Here is a 23,518-nt window from a genome sequence, read left to right as displayed (position 1 = left end):
TCTCTGCCAACTTCTCTTTCCACACAAAGTGGTTGCCAGATGCACCATTTAAAGTCTGTTCATTGGGAATACTTTCCTTATCATTGTCTCTCAAAGCCACTGTTGCATGTGGCTGTAATTCAGTTGCCAGTCATTTTTGGCTTACACCTATATACTGACTTGAACTATCTGAAATCCTAGCTCAGCGTTTTTCCTCCCTTTTTTCAGTTGGACCTATAGAACACTCCCACCCTCATGCCTATAGATAGGAGCTAAACGTGGGATGCTGGTACAACTCTATGGGGTAAAATGGGGTCGGGGCTATCTACTCATGTATGCTTTTAATAGACTACTGCTTACAATATCCATATTTATGACTTGGTTCCTTTACTCCCCTGCTTTGGTGGAATGCAGCATCCAGAAGCTTTAAGAACAAGTGCAAAGAAGATAAATTTTTGAGAAGTTTCATGTATAATTTGATGCTTTTATTGTCTCCTTGCACTTGATTGATCTTTTGACTAGAATAGCATTCTAAATTGGAAATCATTTTCCTTCAGAATTTGGAGGCATTTGTTTCTTCATTTTAGCTTCCAATGATCTATGGAGATTTCTAAACCAAATTCCTGATCCCTTGTACGTGTATTTCCATGATGATTAGTGATGCTGAGCACCTTTTTATGTTCCTGTTGGCCATTTGCATGTCTTCTTAGGAAAAATGTCTATTCAGATCCTCTGCCCATTTTGAATTATAGGAACTCCTTATATATTTTGGATATTAGCCTCTTACCAGGTATATGATTTGCAAATTTTCTCCAGTTCTGTAGGTTGCCTTTTCATTTTGTCAGCTGTTTTTTTTTTATTTTCTGTGCAGAAACTTTTTAATTTGATATAGTTTCACTTGTTTGTTTTTGATGTCAAATCCAAAAACTCATCCCCAAGACTAATATCAAAGAGATTTTTCACTGGGGCGCCCCGCTGGCTCAGTTGCTGGAGGCTGTGACTCGATCTCACGTTGGGTATACAGATTACTTTAAAAAAAAATCTTTAATAGGGGCACCTGGGTGGCACAGCAGTTAAGCGTCTGCCTTCGGCTCAGGGCGTGATCCCGGCGTTATGGGATCGAGCCCCACATCAGGCTCCTCCGCTATGAGCCTGCTTCTTCCTCTCCCACTCCCCCTGCTTGTGTTCCGTCTCTCACTGACTGTCTCTCTCTCTGTCAAATAAATAAATAAAATCTTTAAAAAAATCTTTAATAAAAAGGGCTTTCCATCTATGCTTTCTTCTGGGAGTTTTATGGTTTGGGTCTTCACCTTTTTTAAGAACAGAAATTTTTTATTTTGGTGAAGTCAGATTTTCCCATTTTTTATCATTTACGCTTTTTTGTGACCAATATATAAGGTCTTTGCTCTAAAGTGAATTTCTTCTAAAATTTCATAGTTACAGCTTTTACATTATGTCCATGATCCACTTAAGGTATTTTTTGTTTATAATGTAAGGATCAAGGGTTTTATTTTTCCCCACGTATATATGGTGTTGACCAGTTTGTTGAAATGATTACCTTAGCCCCACTGACACTTTACATTGGTATTTTTGTCAAAAATCAATTGTCAATAATAGGTATTCCTATTTCTGGACTATATTCTGTTCCCTTGTCACTATGCCTATATATTTTTTGCCAATATCACACCATCTTGATTATTATATCTTCACAACTTTTCCAAAAAGAGAATTATAAGTCATAGGCAAATTCCATCAATCTTCTAAGAAAGAATATCAATGTTACAGAAATAAAAATTAAAAAAGGAAAAAATACTAACTTGTTTTATGGAACTAGTATAATCCTTTTATTATAACCTAAGAAAGGCACTACAAAAAGTTACCAGTAGTAATAATAAATACAGATGCAAAACATCCTTAACAAAACAGTAGCAAACTGAATTCACCAATTTAATCTTAGTTAACAAATTTGGTTTCGTTTTTTTGTTTTGTTTTTTAGCACTTCAAAAAATGCTATTTCATGGTCTTCCAGCTTCCGTTGTTTCTTATGAGAAATTGGCAAACTTTTTTTGTTTATAAGAAGTGATTCTTTTACTCAGACATTATTTTTTCTGGTTTTTGCTTTGTTATGGTTTTAATCAAGTTGAATATGATGTGACTTGACTGCATAGTCACTGTTTATGTAGCTTAGGGTTCATTAAACTTTTGAATCTGTGAGTTTATAGTTTTATCAAATTTAGAAAATTTTGCCCATCATTTTTCAAAACTTTTTTATGCTCCTTTATATCTCTCCTCTTCATCTAGAACTCTCATTAAAAGCATATTATTTGAAAATTATATATCTGATATGGGGTTAACATCCAAAATATATAAAGAGCTTCTATAACTCAACACCAGAAAAACACAATCTGATTAAAAAATGGGCAGAGGACCTGAAAGACACTCTTCCAGAGAAGAATTACAGGTGGCAACAGACACAGGAAAAGATGCTCAAAATCATTAACAATAAGGAAAATGCAAATCAAAACCACAATGAAATATCACCTTACACTGTCAGAATGACTAGAATCAAAAGACAAAATATTAGTGTTGGCAAGAATGTGGAGAAAAAGGAGCCCTTATGCACTGTTGGTGAGAATATAAGTTGGCAGGGCCACGGTGGAAAACTGTATGGAGGTTCCACAAAAAATTAAAAATAGAAATGCCATACAATTTCACTACTGTATATTCACCCAAGGAAAACAAAACCACTAATTTGAAAAAGTATATATGCCCCAATATGTATTGACCCATTATTTACAATAGCCAAGATATGGAAACAACCTAAGTGTCCATTGATAGACGAATAGATAAATACGTTGTATATGTGCGCACGCACGCACACACACACACACACACACACACACTGGAATATTTTGCAACCATTAAAAGGATGAGATCATGCCATTTGAGACAACATGGATGGACCTAGACAGTATTACGTTACATGAAATAAGTCAGACTGAGAAAGACAAATACCATATGATTTCACTCATGTGGAATCTGAAAAAAAAAAAAACAAATAAACAAATAGAATCAGACCTATAAATACAGATGAGAAACTGATGGTTGCAGGAGGGGAGAAATGTGGAGGGATGGGCAAAATGGGTTAAGAGGAGTGAGAAATACAGGCTTTCACCTATGGAATGAATACATCACAGGAATAAAAGACACAGCATAAGGAATATAGTCAATGATATTGTAATAGTATTGTATGGTGACAGGTGACGGCTACACTTGTGGAGAACATAGCATAACATATAGAGAAGTTGAATGATTGTTACACACCTGAAACTAATATAACTGTGTCAAATATATTCAAATCTATTATTTATTTATTTATTTATTTATTTATTTATTTATTTATTTATCTATTTTTAAGATTTTATTTATTTGTCAGAGAGCACAAGCAGGGAGAGTGGCATGCAGAGGGAGAAGCAGATTCCTTGCTGAGCAAGGAGCCTGACGCAGGACTTGATCCCAGGACCCTGGGATCATGACCCGAGCTGAAGGCAGACACAACCATCTGAGCCACTCCCAGGCATCCCTATATTCAAATTCTAAACATTAAGTATATTAGACTACTTGATTTTATCTCACAAGTCACGGAGGTTTCAATCATTTTTTACCTCCGTGCTTCAGTTAGGATAGTTTTTATTACCATGTGTTCAAGGTCACTGGTCATTTTTTCTGCAGCTTTTCATCTGCTCTTAATCCCATCCAAATGAGTTTTTCATTTCCAGCCTTGTATTTTTCACCTCTAAAAATTCCATTTGGGTCTTTAGAAAATAATTTTTATATTTTCCACTTCTTGTCTCATTATGTTCAGTTTTGCTTTAAATTTTGAGCATATATGTAATACTGATTTTAAAGTCCTTGTCCGTTAATTCCATTATGCCTTCATTTCTGTCTTTCTACTGAATAACATTGCTCTGGGTTCTATATCCTGTTTTGCCACCTTTCTCACGTTTTGTAACTTTTTGAAGGTATGAATGTTACACTTGTGAATGTTGGTTTTTGTTGTCTTTCTTTAAAGAGTGTTAAAGTTGTTTTGAAAAAAAATTAATTTTTTGTTTTTATAGTTGTTTTAACATAGTATTTACTTTAGGACTAGATTAACCTTATTATACAGGCATGGCCTTTTAGGATTCTGTACTGAATTCCTGTGTGTTCAGTGAGAGGTCTTTCTGATATGGTAGGGATTTTAATGTCTCTCAGCAATGTATGAGACCAAAATACTTTAGATTATAGTTATTCTTCAGTTTTCCTTTGCTTGGTATGGAGTTTAACCCTGAGCAGATTTACATTAAGTCAAAGACTTAATGGGAGTCCTATTCAGATTGCTGGTGTACTTTCTATAAAATTTCTTCCTTTCTGGTACTTTTTTCACAAATTCCAGATGTCTTGCCCTTCCCCTCTTCAATCCCTGTCTCTTAATTAAATCAAACCTCTGTGCTGTAGTTGGGATCCCCTCTGTGTACCAGGGCTCGGAAAGTACCTTTTAGGCATAAAGCCAGGGTAAATAACGGGCTCGCCTTTTCCATTTTCTTCTTTAAGAGATAAGCCTCACCACCCTTATTAGCTGATGTTGAAAAACAGTTGTTTTATTTATTTTTCCCAGTTGTCTAATTGTATATGTTTAGAGAGTAAGTCTAGTCCCAGATATTCCCTCATGGCTTTAAGTGAAATTGCTTTTGCACTCAGTTCTGGTCCTAGGGACATATTCTCAATGTGGAATTTGGTTCAATCATCTAAAAAAGAGGGGCTGGAATTACTTAATATTGCAGATTACTGGGATTTATTTAACATCTGGAGAAGCCATAATGTTGCAATTTTAACAAGTTTATTGCTCAATTCTTGCACACTCAAGTGGAAAACCTGTACCTCCCTAAAATAGGGAATCTTTATTGTATTCCAAAAATTTTTTGGAGAGCTTTTAAATGCATTCATACCTGGGCCCCCCTTAGGAATATAGCAAGCACTTAAAAATATTTCTTGAATGAAATAATGAATGTATAAATGATTATATCCCTGAGACTAAGGGAATTTCAATGACTTCGGAATTGACTCTCAACAAATATAGCCAGATTTCATGAGTGAAATTTTGATAGGAAAGATTAAATATTTGCTGATATTATTTATATATTTTTCTATAATAATACTTAGTAAATGAAGGAAAAACATATATAATTTGGAAATCCTAAACATCTGTCAGTTTACTTCTATTGTTTATCTTAGTACCCGAATTGACCCAAATTGCGCTTGAATTTTCAGATTCACTTGTTTTCTGTCAGAGTATTGCTTTGCTCAAGTGTCCATTTATGTTTTGGTTTACATTCTGCATTTTCATAGAATTGTTACCTAGTTTCTTTCCCCAAATATTAACAATACTTTTTGTTAATACAGCCCCTGCTATGAAGCCCTAACTCTCAGTGGGTGTCACCTTTATTGTATTCCAGTTATAAGAAAGTGCTTTACTGCTGGATTGTGTGTTATGTTGTAGTTTTTTTTTTTTTTACATAATTTATAAGGCTTTTGTTCATCCCAAACAGTAGGCTCTTTCAAAGTGGAAATCATGGTTTCTTCTTACTCTACATAGCCCCCAACCTGGAGGAGTGCTCAGTAGGGCAGCTCAAGGAAAACTTGTCAGATAACTGGCCGTTTCTTAAAAGTATAATTGGACATCTATAAGACATTTTCTGGATGTCTTTTTAGGAGTATTTTTTTTCTGGAATATCTGAGATATGAGAAAGGCTATTTCTCCAGCTTCAGTATAAGCCCACTTATTACTGTAGAGGATAAAAGTTTTGGTTTGTATAGTTATAAGCATGAGTATTATGTGATAATACTATGTCAAAGTAACATTTTGGTAGAAATTTATTTTACATTAATTACATTAATGTAAAAATTGTGTCATGTTCTCAGAAACATACTTGAGATAATCATCCTAAGCTTGAAAAATATCCACTTTATTTAAAAATGACAGTGTTAATATATTTGGTTGCACTCTAGTGTTTCTCTTGGGCCAAAAACATGTTGAACATTTTAAAACATTTTGGCTTTCTAACCTGTAAACAAATGAAAATGCTTAATTCCTTAGGGAGACATTTTATTTCTGAAGTTTCATGAACTACTCTTGTTTTCTCCTCAGGCCCACAGCACTTAAGTGGCTAGTGCCATATAATCTATAATGTGGGGTAACTATGAGATAAGGAGATTCAAAGTGATTGTTTGCTCATTCATCTCTCTTTTCTCTCTCTCTCTCTCTCTCTTACACACACACACACACACACACACACACACACAAACACGAAGTTTCAACATTTTGTTTGACATTGAAAGTATATATATGGACCTTGCTTTTTGGGAGCTTATGATTTTTAAGAGATCTCTTATTAAGAGATGAAACGAATGAGATCAAAACTAGAGATTTAAATCACATGTGACTAGTGCAAAAATTCCATAGTCATACAGAGGCAGGGAAGATGTTTCTAGCTTTACTTATAGGTGAAGATTTAATGGAAGAATTGGCTGGCTCTTGGGAAGCAGTTAGAAGTGAAGAGAGAGGGGTGCCTGGGTGGCTCAGTCATTAAGCGTCTGTCTTCAGCTCAGGGCCTGATCCCAGGGTCCTGGGATCCAGCCCCGCATTGGGATCCCTGCTCTGCTGGGAGCCTACTTCTTCCTCTCCCACTCCCCCGGCTTGTGTTCCTTCTCTCGCTGGCTGTCTCTCTCTCTGTCAAATAAATAAATAAAAATCTTAAAAAAAAAATGTGAAGAGAGAAATTCCTTCCAGAGGCTGCACTGCAGCAGTGAAGTCAGGGCATGGTACAGGATGTACTCTAACAATATTTAACCGGCGATAGATTGAAACCCTTATTCGTAAAAGTGGTTGCAAACATAACTGTTATGTAAAATAAGGAGAGAGCATCAGCAGAAACAGAAATGTTGAACTGGGTTAGAATCCACAATCAGAATTTGCAAGTTAATGATTATAGCTGTTGACAGAGGAGGTGGACTTACTAGCAGCAGATTTAAGACTCAGATTCAGATGTATTCAGATATTTTCAGCAGATTCAGACTCAGATTCTTAAGTATCTGGGAGTGTGGTTGTGTCATCAACAAAAATAAAGGAAAGACTTATACTGGAACAGAAGATGAGTCTGAGCATACCAATTCTTGCAGGGAGAACATCTCAGACAGGAGTAAAGGAAAAGTGGGGTTCTGAAATGAAGAGGAGGAAATGGGATTAGGTTTCGATCAGATGAATTCAGTCTTATGAGTAAGATTGTGGCAAAGTAACACAGTGGATGGAGATGGATGGAGATAAAAAGGTTTAACCCTGTATCAGTATTACTGATTTTTCTTTTGGCCTCAGGCATCAATATGGCTTGGTTTGGCATTTTTACTGATCTTGTCTTTATTTAAGTGTTGATAATTCTGTTCAGCATGGGATTTTCAGCATTAATTTTGATGTTTTAAAAAATCATGCATTAAAATACTACTTATCATAATCAAATTTGACACCTCATCAAATTTTGCATCTAAGGCACTTGCCTTTACCCTAGTCCCAGCCTGGATAAAAAGCATGATCTCAGCACTGGAATGGATAGCAATTCATGCAAATTAAATTAGCATATTATATGAGCACATGTTTCAAATGAACTTCAGGTAGAACAGGGTTTTTAAAAATTGTGCTAATATTTTTCACAGAGCTAGAACAAACAATTCCAAAATTTGTACGGAACCACAAAAGACTCTGAATAGCCAAAACAATCCTGAAAAAGAAAAGTAAAGCTGAAGGTGTCACAATTCTGGACTTCACGTTATATTACAAGGCTGTAGTAATTAAGACAGTATAGTACAGCACAAAAACAGACACATAGATCAATGGGAACAGAATAGAAAACCCAGAAATGAACCCATAACTGTATGATCAACTAATCTTTGACAAAACAGGAAAGCATATCCAATGGAAACAATCTCTTCAGCAAATGGTGTTGGGAAAACTGGACAGCAACATGCAAAAGAATGAAACTATACCACTTTCTGACACCATACACGAAAAATAAACTCAAAATGGATGAAATACCTAAATGTGAGACAGGAAACCATTAGAATCCTAGAGAAGAACACAGGCAGTAACCTCTTTGACATTGGCCATAGCAACTTCTTTCTAGATATGTCTCCTGAGGCAAGGGAAACAAAAGCAAAAATAAACTCTTGGGACTTCGTCAAGATAAAAAGCTTCTATACAGCAGTGAAGCAACAAACAAAACTAAAAGGCAACCAATAGAATGGGAGAAGATGACACATCTGATAAAGGGTTAGTATCTAAAATCTATAAAGCACTTATCAAACTCAACACCCAGAAAAACCAAATAATTCAGTTAGGAAATGGGCAGAAGACATGAATAGGCATTTCTCCAAAGAAGACATACAGATGGCTAAAAGACACATGAAAAAATGTTCAACATATCAGGGAAATACAAATCAAAACTGATGAGATATCACCTCACACCTGTTAGAATAGCTAAAATTAACACAGGAAGCAATAGGTATTGGTGAGAATGCAGAGAAAGGGGAAACTTACATTGTTGATGGGAATGCAAACTGGTATAGCCACTCTGTACTGAAGGGACACGTGTACCTTGATGTTTATAGCAGCATTATCAAAACTAGTCTACTTATGGAAAGAGCCCAACTGTCCATTGACTGAAGAATGGATAAAGAAGACACACACACACACACACACACACACACACACACACACACAGGAATATTACTCAGCCATCAAAAAGAATGAAATCTTGCCATTTGCAATAATGTGGATGGAGTTAGAGAATATTATGCTAAGTGAAATAAGAGAAAGACAAATACCATATGATTTCACTCATATGTGAAATTTAGGAAACAAAATAGATGCATATGAGGGGAAAAAGAAGAGTTAAACCAGAAAACAGACTCTTATAGGGAGCAAACTGAGGGTTACTAGAGGGGAGGTGGACAGGGGATGAGTTAAATGGGTGATGGGTATTAAGGAGGGCACTTGTGATGAGCCCTGGGTGTTGTATGTGTAAGTGATGGATCACTAAATTCCACACCTGAAACTAATATTATACTGTAAGTTAACTAACTGGAATTTAACTGACAAAATTGTGCTAAAAATATATATAACATAAAATTTACCATCTTAAACATTTTTAAGTGTCCAGTTCAGAGGTGTTGAACTGTATATTCACATTGTTATGTAACATCTCCAGTGCTTTTCTCATCTTGTAAAACTGAACTCTATACCATTTAATAAACTCCCCGTTTCTTCCTCCCCCTAGCCCCTGGTACCTGTCCTTCTACTTTTTGTTTCTATGAATTTGATTACTTCAGATACCTCATATAAGTGGAAGCATAGAATTTGTCCTTTTGTGACTTATTTCACTTAGCATAATGTCTTCAAGTTTCATTTGTGTAACATGTGACAGGATTTCCTTTCCATTTAAGACTGAAGAACATTCCATTGTATTGTTCACCTTTGATGGATATTTGGGTTGCTTCTACTTGGCTATTGTGGATAATGCCATTATGAACATGGTGTGTAAATATCTCTTCAAGACCCTGCTTTCAATTCTTTTGAATATATATTTAGAAATGGTATTGTTGGATATCTTACATTAATTCTATTCTTTATTTTTAAGGAACTGCTCTACTATTTAAGTGGTATAATGGGTTTTGCCCTTTTACAATCCCACCAAAATACACAGGGGCTCCATTTTTTTCTGTATCTTCAGCAGCACTAATATATTCCTCCGAATGGGTGTGAGGTGATTTTGGTATGCATTTCTCTAATGATTTGTGATGTTGAGCATCTTTTCCTATGCTTGTTGGCCATTTGTGTATTATCTTTGGAAAAACATCTATACAGGTTTTCGACCCAGTTTTTAATCAGGTTATTTGCTTTTTTGTAGTTGAGTTGTAGGAGTTCTTTGTACATTCTAGATATTAACCCTTTATCAGATACATAATTTGCAAATATTTTCTCCCACTCCATAGGTTGGTTGCCTTTTCATTCCATTGATTTTGTCCTTTGCCCAGAAACATTTTAGTATAATGTATTCCCATATCTCTATTTTTGTTTTTATTTCCTGTGCTTTTGGCATCATACCCAAGAAATCATTGCCACATCCAATGTCATGAACCTTTTCTTCATGTTTTATTCTAGAATTTTGTAGTTAATGGGTCTTCCATTTAGATTATTAACCCATTTTGATGGGTTACATTTTGATGGTAACTTTAATATATGGTTTGAGTCCAACTTTGTTTTGGTTATTTTTGAATGTGGATATTCAGTTTTCCCAGCATCCTTTGTAGAAAGGACTGTTCTTTTCCCATTAAGTAGTCTTGGCACATTTTGTCAAAAACTAAGTGACTTATACATGAGGGTTTTTTTTCCTGAGCTTTCTGTTCTTTTCCATTGGTCCATATGTTTGTCTTCACACTAGAACCTCACTTTTTTAATGGCTGTGGCTTTGTATTATTTTTTGAAATCAGGAAGTGTGAGACCCCCAACTTTGTTCTTCTTAATACTTTTTTCCTTCCCTTGAAATTCCATATGAATTTTAGAATAGATTTTTCTATTCAAAAAAATTTGATAGGGATTGCATTGATTCTGTAGATCACTTTGGTTAGTATGGACATCTTTTTTTCTTTAATTTATTTAAAATCAATTAATTAACATAGAGTGCATTACTAGTTTCAGAGGTAGAGTTTAGTGATTCATCAGTTGCATATACCACCCAGTGCTCATTACATCAAGTGCCCTCCTTAATGCCCATCATCTGGTTACTCCACCCAACCTCCCCCCACAAACTGCAGCAACCCTCAGTTTGCTCCCTATAGTTAAGAGTCTCTTATGATTTGTCTCTGTTTTTATCTAATTTTATTTTTCCTTCCCTTCCCCTATGTTCATCTGTTTTGTTTCTTAAATTCCACATATGAATGAAATCATATGATATTTGTCTTTCTCTGACTGACTTATTTCACTTAGGATAATAGTCTCTAGTTCCATCCATGTCATTGCAAATGACAAGATTCCATTTTTTGATGGCTGAGCAATATTCTATTGTATATCTATACCACATCTTCTTTATCCATTCATCTGTCAGTGGACATCTGGGCTCTTTCCATAGTTTGGCTATTGTGGACATCGGTGCTATAAACATTGAGGTGCATGTGCTCCTTCAAATTACTATGTTTGTATCCATTGGGTAAATACCTAGTAGTGCAATTGCTGGGTTGTAGAGTAGCTCTATTTCTAACTTTTCAAGGAAACTTCCATCCTGTTTTCCAGAGTGGCTGTACCAGTTTGCATTCCCATCAACAGTATAAGAGGGTTCCCCTTTCTCCACATCCTTGCCAACAGCTGTTGTATCCTGAGTTGTTAATTTTAGCCATTCTGACTGGTGTGAGGTGGTATGGACATCTTAACAATATTATGTTTTCTAATCCATAAACACAGGATGTCTTTCCATTAATTTGTGTCTTTTTAAACTTCTTTTATCACTGTCTTGTGGTTTTCAGTGTATCAGGCTTTCACTTTTTTGGTTAGATTTATCTGTAAATATTTTATGCTTTTTAATGCATATTTTCTTAATTTTTTTTGTATTATTGATTTTTAGTGTATAGAAACTCAATTGCATTTTGTGTGTTGTTTTTATATCCTGCAACTTTACTGAATTCATTTATTAGTGTACAGACAGTACACTATGAAGTGCTACAAAGTTAATATTTAATAGCAGTTGTTTGTTAATTTGTTTTGTTTTTTAAAGATTTTATTTGAGAGAAAGAGTATGCAAGGGAGCATGGTGGGGAGCGGCAGAGGGAGAGGGAGAGAGAGAATTTCAAGCAGACTCTGCCCTGAGCCCAGAGCCCAATATGGCACTCTATCCCACACCCCTGAGATATGACCTGAGCCGAAATCAAGAGTCAGATGCTTAACCAACTGAACCACCCAGGCACCTCCATTTGTTTTGTCCTTTTAAAATTCTACATATGAGCGAAATCATATGATATTTGTATTTCTCAGTCTGACTTATTTCACTTAATATAATACCCTTTAGATCTATCCATGTTGTCACAAATTGCATGCTCTCATCCCTTTTTATGGCTGCATAATATTCCATTGTGTTTGTGTATATACATATATGTGTGTATGCATGTATCTATATAGATATATACCCACATCTTTGCCCATTCATCTATCAGTAGACAGGTTGCTTTCCTATCTTGGCTATTGTAAATGATGCTGTAATAAATATAGGGCTGTATATATCTTCAAATTAGTGTTTTTGTTTTCTTTAGGTAAATACCCAGTAATGGAATCAATGGATCATATGGCATTTCTATTTTTAATTTTTTGAGGAACCTCTATGTTGTTTTCCATAGTGGCTGCATCAATTTTTATTCTCATCAAGTGCATAAGGGTTCCTTTTCCTCCACATTCTTTCCAACACTTTTATTTTTTGAGTCTAGCCATTCTGACAGGTGTAAGGTAATATTTCATTGTGGTTTTGATTTGCATTTTCCTTATGATTACTGATGTTGAGCATCTTTTCCTATGTCCATTGACTACTTATATATCTTCTCTGAAAAACTGTCTATTCAGGTCTTCTGCCTGTTTTCAAAATTGGATTGTTTTCATTTTTGGTGTTGAGTTGTATACGTTCTTTATATATTTTGGATGTGAATCTCTTATTGGATATATCATGTGTAAATATATTCTCTCATTCACCAGATTGCCTTTTTGTTTTGTTCATGTTTCCTTTGCTGTACAAAACCTTTTATTTTCATGTAGTTCCAATAGTTTATTTTTGCTTTTATTTCACTTGTCTTAGGAAACCTACCTAGAAAAATGTTGCTATGGTTGATGTCAAAGAAATTATTGCCTGTGTTCTCTTCTAGGAGTTTTATAGCTTCAGGTCTCACATTTAAGTCTCAAATCCATTTTGAGTTTATTTTTGTATATGGTGTTAGAAAGTGGTTCAGTTTCATTCTTATACATGTAGCTTTCCAGTTTTCCTAGCACCATTTATTAAAAAGACTGTCTTTTCCGCATTTTCTTTCTTTACCTCCTTTGTCATACGTTAACTCACCATATAATTATGGGTGTATTTCTGGGCTCTCTATTTTGTTCTATTGATCTATGAGTACATTTTTATGCCAGTACAATAGTGTTTTTATTACTACTGCTTTGTGGTATATCTTGAAATCTGGGATTTTGTTACCTTCAGCTTTGTTCTTTCCCAAGATTGTGTTTGCTATTTGGGGTCTTTTGTGGTTCCATATAAATTTTAGCATTATTTGTTGTAGTTCTGTGAAAAATGTTATTAGTATTTTGATAGGGATTGCATTGAACCTGTAGGTGATCTTTGAGTAATATGGAATTTCAACAATATTCTAATCCAAGAGCATGGAATATCTTTCCATTTGTTTGTGTCATCTTCAATTTCTTTCATTATTGTTTTATAGTTTTCAGAGTATAGGTCTATCAGCACTTGGTTAAGTTTATTCCTAGATATTTTATTATTTTTGGTGCAATTATAAATAGAATTGTTTTCTTAATTTCTCCTTTTGCTACTTTGCTATGAGTGTACGGAAATGCTACTGATTTCTGGGTACTAATTTTATATTCTGCAACTTTACCAAATTCATTTATTACTTCTTGCAGTTGTTGTTGGAGTCTTTTGGATTTTCTATGAATAGTATCTTGTCATCTACAATAGGACAGTATTCTTCTTTGTTAACAATATGGATGCCTCTTATTTCTTTTTCTTGTCTGATAGCTGTACTTAGGATATGTAGCACTGTGTTGAATAAACGTGGTTAGAGTGGACATCTTTGTCTTGTTCTTGATTTTAGAGGATAAACTCTCATTTTTCAACATTAAGTAAGGTGTTAGCCCTGGGTTATATATATATCTCGTTTATTATGTTCAGGTATGTTCACTTTACTGAGAGGATTTTTAATCACGAATGGATGTTGAATTTTGTCAAATGATTTTTCTTCATCTGTTGAGGTCATAAATATATATTTTTAAAGATTTTATTTACTTATTGGACAGATATAGAGACAGCCAGTGAGAGAGGGAACACAAGCAGGGGGAGTGGGAGAGGAAGAAGCAGGCTCATAGCAGAAGAGCCTGATATGGGGCTCGATCCCATAACGCCGGGATCACGCCCTGAGCCGAAGGCAGACGCTTAACCGCTGTGCCACCCAGGCGCCCCGAGGTCATATATTTTTTTATCCATCTTGTTGATGTGGGATATCACATTGATTTGTGAATATTGAACCATCCTTGCGCTTCTGGAATAAATCCCACTTGATTATGATGCCTGATACTTTTAATGTATTGTTGTATGCAGTTTGCTAATATTTTGTTGAGGATTTTTGCATCTACATTAATCAGAAATATTGGCCTATGGTTTTCTTTTGGGGTGTGGTGTCTTTGTCTGGTTTTGGTATCAGGGCAATCCTGGCCTTGTAGAAGGTATTTGGAAGCTTTCCTTCCTCTCCGGTTTTTTTTTTTTTTTTTTGAATAGTTTGAGAAGAATAGATATTAATTTTTCTTGAAATGTTTGGTAGATTTCACATGTGAATCCATCTGGTCCTGGACTTTTGTAGTTTGGTAGTTTTTTGATTATCATTTCAATTTCATTACTTTTAATCAGTCTATTCAGATTTTCTATTTCTTCCTGATCCAATTTTGGAAGATCGTATGTTTCTAGGAATTTATCCATTTCTCCTAGGATGTCCCATTTGTTGACATACAATTTTTCCCAGCATTCTCTTATAATCCTTTGTATTTTTATGACATCAGTTGTTACTTCTCGCTCATTTCTGATTTTATTTGGGTCCTTTCTCTTTTTTCTTTATGAGTGTGGTTTATCAATTTTGTTTATCTTTTCAGATAAAGGCATATCTTATTTTGGATATCAAAGTAATTTCTAAGAGTTTCTTTCCTGTAATGATTATGAGTACAAATTTATATGTGAGTGTGAAATATAATATTAAGAAAGCAGCTATCTGCAAATTAGTGTTTCAAATGAAAAATTGAAGGTTTCTAATCTCTAATAGCCAAAACCTATAATGTTAGGTTTTATTTATTTTCAGAATGGTTAGAAAAAAACTGAGATTTTATTTCCTTGCTATTATATAGGTTTTCAAAAAACTTTCAAATGGTCAGTTAAGATTCACATTCATTTGGGTAATCATCTTGTTCTAAGTATAAAAGTAAAAGGCAAAGAGAAACAGCTCATGTGGCAATTGCTTTGTGATATTACTATGGACAATAGGCTATTAGTTTATCACTGTCATAATCTGGAGTTATTTAGCTTGTAAAATATTGATGTTTACTTCTGTATGGCAGCTGAGTGGTAACGTATAATAAAATTCTGAAATACTGCAATGCTTATTCATATTCCACTATTTCTGGTTTAAGGTATAAAAATTATGGCTTCGTGATTCTGCCTGAAATATTCACATAAACACTCTTCTCCCCAGTTCCATTCTTCTCTCCCTGGCACCCATGACAGCTGTATTGATTTTATCATTGGTGATTTTAAGAATGCGCTGGGGAGAGGAGCAGGGGAATAAAGGAGAAAAGTTTCTGTGTTCAGCCCGAGCAGATGTCTGGAGTCCCTGCCCAGTGAACTTATACTCAGTGTAGGGAAATATCTCATCAAGAGGATAATTTTGTATTAGCAATTAAATGTAGAGGAAAAAGCCATCTGCATGCTCTTTTTTGCTGTGAAAGAATAGCATCTGCTTTATTGATGTTTAGACATTTCAGTGGTGGCCACCTCAGTTACCAGATCTTTTTAGAGATGGCTTTCTCTCCCATTTCCTCATCGAGCTCCCTACTTCTGGCTGCTTGTTGTGATACCGAGAGTGGGCTTTGCTGGTCACCAGGTCTCCGTTGTGTCTTATGAATGTCTTGTGTCTTCAGACACAGTGGCACAGTGGAATCCCCTTGCTGCACAACAGCTTGCTTAGAACTGTGAAACCTAATCCCTCAAGAAGATTTCCTTCCTGCTCCCACATTTCTCCCGAGTGGAGATCGTCCCAAACGTCACCAGAATCCTGAACTGCTGCTACAGCTCCATTGAAGTATCTGAAGCCTTAGGTACTTTCTGAGGACCAATAATTCTGCCATGTTCTTCTCACACACTGTTTTCTTGGATGTGTTTACATTCCAGGTCTTTAAGCTATGTGTTTATGGTACATGTTTTCTGTATGGTACATTTTTTCTGCACTAGTTTACTTAAGTGAACTTACTTAAGTATTTTGTTTTGCTATTCCCTTCTGCTATTCCCCATGACTTCTGATACTGGTGAGATGGCTCAGTTGAGTTTCTAATACTTTGATATGCTTCTTAAGTTGGTGTCTTTCTTTTTCTAACACTTCTAAGGCAGCTGCTATTTTCTGGAATTTAGTGCTTTCTTTTTTCTTTTCTTGCATGTCTAATGTTTCTCTTGTAAAATCTCTCATAGTGAGTGACATAAATCACCATGTTCCCCAATTCAGGAACACGTTCTGCTATAGGTGGCTATTTGTGTCTTTTTTTCAGTTTAGAGCTATTAATGGTGCTATGTGTATTCTTGAATGTTTTGTACACATTTGTATTGGTTATATACTGGGAGTGGAGCTACTGGGTCAAAGAATATGCAGGTGTTTTGCCTTTTGTAGATATAGGTAAAATGCTTAACAATTTTGTTTCATAAATTTTGTTTCACTTCTTCCTATCCCTGTGTGGAAGTTACAGCAGGGACTGGAGGGTTTTGAGCAGAGGAGTGTCATGATCTGCTTTCAAAGCTTCAATCTGGCTCCTCTGCTAAGGATGAATTATGTGGGTGTAAAGGTGGAAGGAGAAAAAGCACTTAGGAGCAACTGTAGTCATCCAGGTTTTGACCAGAATGACAGCAGTGGAGATGAAGAGAAGCGGCTAAATTCTAGACACATTTTGAATGCATAGTCAATAGGCCTTGCTGAGAGATTGGATATAGGGTATAAAAAAAAACAAGAGCTGAGGCTGTATCTAATGATTTTGTCTGATCAACTAACAACGATGAAGACTGAGGGTGACGTTATTGGCATTGATGGGATGAGATATTCTGTTTAGGAGATGTTAAAAGTGAGGTGCCTGTTTGATACCTAAGGGAAATATAAGTAGTTCACCTGATATAAATCTAGAGTTCAAGGAAGCGATCCAAGCTAGAGACATAAATTCAATGACTGTATTATTATTAAAATTTTATCTAATAATACATTGAGAATGTTATGCTGATATTCTTTTCCTTTCACAGTTCTGCTTGATGTTTTATAACCTCTTGTTATGACTTCCTCAGTCTTTGAAGGATGTCTTCCCCAAGAACTGGTACTATGGGCCCTATTTGTGACTTTAAGAAGGCAATTTTCATTGTGTTTGTGATTCTGACAGATACTCTCAGATTTTGCTTCTTATCCTCTGTTAGATTTATTTAGGCCTCCAATTAGTTACTGGTCTAGTAAAAGAAGAAATAGTCTCCTTTATAAAAGCTTAATTAAGACCAGTTTCTCCTAGTGCATTTCCTCTTCTCTATTATATTTGCCTATCAAGTCTATCCTGGCATCCCACAACCTCATTGCCATCATCTAATCTGTTCTTGAGAAGCCTGAGAAGCAGCAGGAAGGACATGGATATTGAGGGGGCCACAGGAAGAAGGCCATTTAAGGAGAAGAATGCTTATGATACAGGAAATGAAATAAGGCTGGCAATATCCACTGGCTGTAGTGGAAGAGTGGTAGGGTCCCCAAGACTTTGTCAGGTACCAGGTCAGTGTGATGAAAGACAGAAGTATGAGGTTGAGTGTGACTAGGGAGGAGAAAAAAGACCTCTCTTTGAAGAGGATTAAGAGGTACAAACTTCCAGTTATAAAATAAGTCATGGAGATGAAAATAAAAAAAACAAACAATAACAACAAAAAAACCAACCCATTCCCCCACAAAAAACTTTAAGAAGCAGTGAGACAAAAGAGAAAGGAATACTGTGTCTAGAAAGAGGGTTTGTTTTTTTTTTTAATTCCACAATATTTTAGTTGATGAAGTTCAAATGATAGTTCGAGTAATAATAATTGAGCATAACTTTTTAAATCTTTTTAAATACAAGTCTACTAATGAGAAGACTGGAATTCTGTTTTGGGGAATAGATTTTGCTTAATTGGGATTCATGCTTAGTGTTCCACATCATCAAAATCGATTCCAAACATTCACCCGTAGTGCTGAATTGTAATGAGATTTTACATGTTTTGTTTTTGAAAATGTCTTTCATTATTGAAGTCCTGGTTATCAATTATTTCTTTCATGAATCATGCCTTTGCTAGTTATCTAAAAAGTCATCACTGTACCTAAGTTTGTCTAGATTTTCTTCTAGAAGCTTGATGGTTTTGCATATTAACATTTAGCTCTATGATCCATTTTGAATTAATTTTTGTGAGGGCTATAAGGTCTTTGTGTCTATATATTTGCATGTAGATATCCAGTTAAGCATCATTTGTCGAAAAGACTGTCTCTTCATAATAATATCTTTGCTCTTTTGTCCAAGATGAATGGGCTAATGTGGTTCTATTTCTGGGCTCTCTGTTCTGTTCTACTGATCTATTTGTCTATTCTTTCAACAATACCACACTTTTTATTACTTTAGCTTTATAGTAAATCTTGAAGTTAGGTAGTGTCAGTCCTCCAACTTTGTTCTTTTTCAATATTATTTTAAACACAGGAAATGGCTAGAGCATTTCTATATAAGGAAAACTTATCATTATACCGGGTAAGGTTGCATAGAGAGGGAAAACTTTATTTAAAACTTCTGAAGTCTTTTTGTCAAAAAAAAATAAGCACCATTTTACATTTCCAGTAGTATCTGTCATCACTAATATTAGATCTAGTTATTTTAGTATTAGAGAGTTAATATTTTTAATATTCCAAGAAATTTTATAAAGGGAATATTTAATATATGTTAATTTATGCAATCTCTTTAAGTGCTTTATACCAAATATCAAATTTATTTGGAAATAAAACTAAAAATTATCAAAAATAAATTTCATTCCTGGTCATATTATAATTCAGAACCTTGTTGCTCTTTTCTTGTTATTACCCAGAGTAAATTCAGTGATCAAAGTATTCATGACTTGATGTATTATATAGGGCAAGAAATAACAAAGAGGCAATCCAGCAACAATTTCCTCCTCCATTTCGAGGAGGGGTTGGAGAGAATGCAAAAAACAACCGTTAGCTTATAGAAATATGAATCTATAGTTTTGTCCTTTTCTTCCTGCATCAGGCAGTGTTGTCAGTGAAAAGGGGTAATCTCATGTCAGGAAGAGTAAGAATCATTTAAAAAAATAATATATGATAAAAGAAACCTTATATAGGATATACAAAACAGGTATAAATATGCAGTACATTATTTGATTTGGATATTAAGTTTCATTGGTATATAGAGTGGGAATTTTTATAACAATAATGTATATCTGTTAAAAATTGAGGTTTCAGGAAATTCAAGTTGTGTAATTCTGATTGTGAGGCATTCTGCTTCATCCAATCATAAGCCTGCACACACATACACGCTATATGATAATAAATCTCTGTGAAATTGACTAAATTGAAATTTTTATAAGTATTGTCAGAAGCATAAGAGCTGGGATAGCAAATTATGACTAATAACAAAATTATAATCTAATTCAGTGACATAGCACCTTTGGAGGCAAAAGAATCATTAATAATCTCCTTTTATCTCTTCTTCTCCCCAAAGACATTTTAAAATAACAGTAATATTAAGCAATAATTAGCATTTATTTGCTAAAGAAATTTAATCTTTTATTTAAAAAGTAAAAGCAAAAATTCAAGTAATATACTTTTGGCTATTCTTAATAGTAATATGAGTTAAAATGCTTTGCATCGAAGCCAGGAAATTTGCTAGTTTCAACTGAGGTTAGTATGTCCTGGCACAGTTGGGTCTCTTGGGTTGCTCAGTTGGTTAGGCATCTGATTCTTGATTTCAGCTCAGGTTGTGATCTCAGGGTTGAGAGATTGAGCCCTGTGTCTGCTTTGGGCATGGAACCTGCTTGAGATTCTCTCTCTCCATTTCCCTCTGCCCCTCCCCATGCTCATGCTCTCTCTAAATAAATCTTAAATCCTTAAAATCTTAAAAAAAATAATAAAATAACGTCATGGTACAGCTATCCAAACCATGGTTGCTGAAAGGGTTATTAATGAGTTCCAAATCCAGGCAAGTTGCTAATATCACATGAAAATACAAAAAAATCAACATACCTGTGTGAAGAGATATGAGCAAGCTCATGAACTTTCAGTGTGTGATTACCGTGAGTCAAGCCCTGTGCTGTATATTATTATATGGCACCTATGTTATCTAATTCTTACAGATTATGCTTAGCATTAGCATATTTTACCCTCATTTTATAGATGAGTAAACTGAGGTTCTGATAATTTAACTATCAGTGTCATTTACTAGATAATTGAACCCAACTCTTGATTTAAAACCTAGTAAATATACATTTCATTTCACTGTGGCTAATTTAAGAATGTTAATTATTTTGAGGGAAATAATCCCTGCTTACCTTTGCACCCAAAGTCAATGGAAAAATTAATAGAGAGTTCATCATTTTCTTTTTGAGCCTTTTGTACCTGTAATATGGACAGTCAATTTCTAAAAATGGATTAGGGGTTTTCTGGGAAGGAGAAAACTTTAGAGCATTTTTTACTCAAGTTAAAAATGTTGGCTTCATGCAGCTTTAGAAAAGGACTTATTTGATTTGCTTGGGCCTGAAATACACTTAAGTTTTCCACTGTGCTTAATTTCTCCTGAAGGAGGGTAATGTTATGTTGCTGCAAAATGAACAGTTTTGCTCCTGCAAGTAGAATTTTTAAAAATTTAGAAGACAGATATTTTTCTACTGAACTGCCACAGGAAAATGAACAAGAAGATATTTCCTGTGATGGGAAGTCAAAGGCCGTTCTGTAGAGAAAATACCTTTAAAGATACTGCACAGTTAAGAGATTTATTTTTAAGTGAATTTAGAGTTAAGAGGAAAAATAGGCATGACATTTACTACATGCGTTAAAGAATTAGAACTTTTTATGGTCAGTTTAAATCAGTCTCAATTCAAGTGGATGCTCATATGTATTTCTTCTGTTTTCCCTTAAATATCTCCAAAATAGTAATTACTGGGATATATTTGATAGACAATAAGCTGAGAAGAAAGTTTTGGAAACAAAAGGAATTCTTAGAGTTAATAAAACTTAAAAATCTCTTCTTAAATGATTTCCTGGCCAGTTAAAACTAGGGTGTAAACTTACTGACAGTATTACTATATCTGGATAAAAGATAAGAAAAAGGTGTGGCGAGTGATAAAAGCTTTAGAAAATGCAGGAACAGGGAGAACCAGCTAGTGGTGATTGATTCAGAAGGACGGGGTGTCAGCTGCTTTATCAACTCACCTTGTGATAATGTGGCTTCGCACATAGTAGGTGTCGCTATCAGAACTGTTCCGTCTGTCTGAAAGTTCAATTTCTCACTGCGAGGAGTAAGTTTACATTTCTTCATATACCTGCTTCCTTGAACACGGTCAGCATCCTTGACATTGGTTAAGTTTAACTCCAAAACCGATGATGCATTAACCTACTTATTGCATGCAATGATACATGTCACCTACTTACTAGTTTTCAGCCATGATGATAATATAATCTTAAATAAACTCTGATAATGATTACATTTAAAATCAAGTTTTAGTACCATCTCTCATTTAAGTTAGGCTGAGAAAGTTGGGTTACAGGCTTGTTGAAAGTGAAAAGAGAGAGGAAGAAGTTTGTAGACTTCTGGATCCAACCAATCCCATGTAAGAATTTTAAGTGCTCCACTCTTTTAAACAGGAAGGCTTGTTGAACAGTTTTCGGTTCTTCCTGCTTCCTTGAAATATTTTATATTTTAATTTTCTTTCTCACTCTTTCTTCGGGAAAGGAAAGAGAACAATACAATCTGTTTGTCTGCATGGGAATGGGATGCTCCAGTTAAACACATTTGATACTGATTTCTCGTTGAAATGATTATTTGAGGAAAAAGCAGACCGGTTAATATGTGAATTAGTAGGTGAGAAATTGCAGTTTGGCAGTAGCATTTACTGTTTAGATAACATATGTTTTATAGAGATTAAGAACAACTAATTCTCATTCTAAGAACAAAAAAAGGACAAAGGTTTAGTTCCTATTTAAATACTCCTATTTCCAACCAGTCACTTGACTTTGTAAATTCCTGAAATTTTGTTCTGACAGCCCTGGGAGACTAATACTGATCTAAGAGTTTTTACCGAGAGTTGTGCCTGAGAGCTCTCAGTAAACATGGACTCTAGAGGTAGCTGACGCTCCAAAACTCCAAACAAATATAATAACAATATAGTGGGACAATATCACATTCCGCAGACTGCAGGTGGTTCAGTCCCATTAGCACTAGATTGTGATAGAAAACTATAGAATTAACATAGTCCTGGGCCAGTCCATGAATATGTATGGTCGCTTAGCCATGTTGATGAAAACCACCTTTGAGTCTCCTTTTTGATCAGTTCAGAAAAGAATGCATTTAACCAGATCAATAATTGAATACTACATCCCTGAAGGTATGTTAATAAACACTAATAAATGGACTATACCCACCCCAGCAGCTACAATTTGAGGATACGTCTTAGTTAAATTTGCGGTAGTCCATTGTCATTTCCATGATGCATCTTTTTTTTTTTCTAACATAAGCCAGTAAAGTAAAATAGCTCTTATTTTACAAAATAAGGAACAAGTGTGAGGGCTCTGATGAATATTAACTATGACCATTCCAATTATATTTTTAAGAACTGAGCCCTTGGTAGGTCCATGGACCTAGTAGAGCCACTCTGAGACAAACCTCGGTCAGGATTCCACCTGACACCATATCCTCAAGTGCTTTATGTTCCTGGGAATCAGCATCATGGCATTGTGTCCAACAGTCCTGTAGTTACATGATGGGCCATAGGTCCCTTCAGGGAAGGGCTATAGGAATCAGTACTATATACATGATAGTAGTTTTTGCAGACTCTTCCATGGGTGCCTGGCCCTTCCTTCAGTCTTTGGATCTGCTCTCAAACCTGGTTCAGATCTGGAAAGTAGGGAAAAGGCTTTGCATAGGACAGTGAACCTGAGTCTTTTAGACATATTAAGCAGTATTATTGGATGTTCATCTACCTTGCTACTATGAACACCTTGCTCTATTAACCATCTCTATAGGTCCTATAGATTAGCACGCCAACTGCCATTCCAATCTTGTTGCCCAGTATGCTTATCCTGCTTCTGACAAGATCCTAGGTGGCTTGGGAGTCTGGTTTTTTTTGGGGGGGGGGGAGTATTGCCAATCATTAGCTTTGATCTACAAAGGATATCC

Source organism: Ursus americanus, chromosome 8, assembly GCF_024610735.1.
Source record: "Ursus americanus isolate L20-20 chromosome 8, mUrsAme1.1.p, whole genome shotgun sequence".
Lineage (NCBI taxonomy): Eukaryota > Metazoa > Chordata > Mammalia > Carnivora > Ursidae > Ursus > Ursus americanus.
This window is presented reverse-complemented; position numbering follows the sequence as displayed.